The following is a 1,755-nucleotide window of genomic DNA, read 5'->3' as shown; positions in this document are numbered from 1 at the left end:
TGTTTATGAATATATATGTGAAGGTTTTCAGGGATCATCAGTCATATTGTCATAGCAGGCAAACATTTGGTAGTAAAAAGCACAGTTTGAAGGTGCTATTCACTCAATCAAAAAAAGACCTTGAGTTTATGATATGTTAAAACTATCATCTAAAATAAATGTCAAATTTCCTAAGCAAGCAGGAGTAGCTTACTATTACTTAAGGATATTTTTTCAATGCCAAAATTTTGAAAAAGAAATAAGATCTAAAAATTTGTGATCCACAGCCCTTATAAAAGAATTGATACATGGAAATACTCACTTCTGTTGTGCTGCTGTGTAAGTAAGTAATCTGTCCAGATGAGGGATCGCATGCCTCAGTGCTAGGGTTTTAAGGTGGTCTGAAGCACTGGACGCAGCAGTGCTGAAAGACTTCCTTCTATGATTATGATTGAGGACAGAAAAAATGATGAAGTATTTCTTAACTCCTCAATTTTCCAGAGCATATCAATATAACACTGCATTTTCTGGGAAGTAGCATCAATAATCATGACTATTTTTATATTAGATTAGTTTTTACAGAGAATGTAACTAAGAAAATCTATGGAAAAAGATTGACTTTCTCAGTTTAGAAAGATGAGTGGAGGAAGAAAGGAAGGAAAAGAGAAAGGAAGAAAGGAAGGAAAGAAGGAAGGAGGGAAGGAAGGAAAAGGAAGGAAGATGGAAGGGAGTGTGAATGAGTACCACTTTTAGATATCGTGACAGCTCATTTCATGTGCAAACAAATTATCTGAGAAGAGAAAAGTGCAGATATACACCAATCCACTAAAGGCAAAGATGGAAGTTGGTTTCTGAATGCTGTGATAGAGTAAGTTGAGTGTGATTACCTAGTTATCTTCAAAAGACATACGAAACAGAATAATATTTCTGTTCAAAGTAATATAATAGGGTATGTATGTGTGTGAGTCTTTGTATGTGTGTATAGGAAGCTATTCCTATTGAAGATGAAATGATTCTATTAGGAAATCCTAAAACTCTTAGCAGGTTCACGAAAGACAGTTTTCTTCAACAGTAAACCATTCATCATTTAGTTTTTAAGAAATATCTATAATGTTCTTCTGTCCATTCCCCAAGTTACCACAGATTTCTATGATTTCTTATAAGGATTAAAATTTCAGGAAAGATTTTGTTCCTTTGAATATAGTTCACTGTTTAGGATGATACAGACTTAAATCAATCAAAAGAAAATATACAGACTATAACTAAAACATATTTGGAATTTTTAATTAAGAATTATTTTATCTTTTATCTTGTGCGTGTGTGTGTGTGTGTGTGTGTGTGTGGATAATTTTGAACAAAGAACACATGAACTCTATGAAACATGTGTGGAGGTCAGACAATGAATGATGGTCCTTGTACTGGCTAGTTTTGTGTGTCAACTTGACACAGGCTGAAGTTATCACAGAAGGGAGCTTCAGTTGGGGAAGTGCCTCCATGAGGTCCAGCCATGGGGCATTTTCTCAATTAGTGATCAAGGGGGTAGGGTCTCTACATTTGTATTAGTCAGGTACTGTCAGAGCCTCTCAGGAGATAACTAACGATATTTAGGCTGGCTTGTCTTTCCTTCAGTCTCTGCTCCATAGTTAATCTCTGCAACTCCTTCCATGGGTACTGGGTTCCCCCTTTTAAGAAGGAATGAAATGTCCATCTTTGGTCTTCCTTCTTCTTGAGTTACTTGTGGAATGTGGGTTGTTCTTCCTGTATTCCAAACTTCTG

Source organism: Mastomys coucha, unplaced genomic scaffold, assembly GCF_008632895.1.
Source record: "Mastomys coucha isolate ucsf_1 unplaced genomic scaffold, UCSF_Mcou_1 pScaffold3, whole genome shotgun sequence".
In the NCBI taxonomy this organism is placed as follows: Eukaryota; Metazoa; Chordata; class Mammalia; order Rodentia; family Muridae; genus Mastomys; species Mastomys coucha.
The sequence above is the reverse complement of the archived record's forward strand: the minus strand, read 5'-3'. Positions refer to the sequence as shown.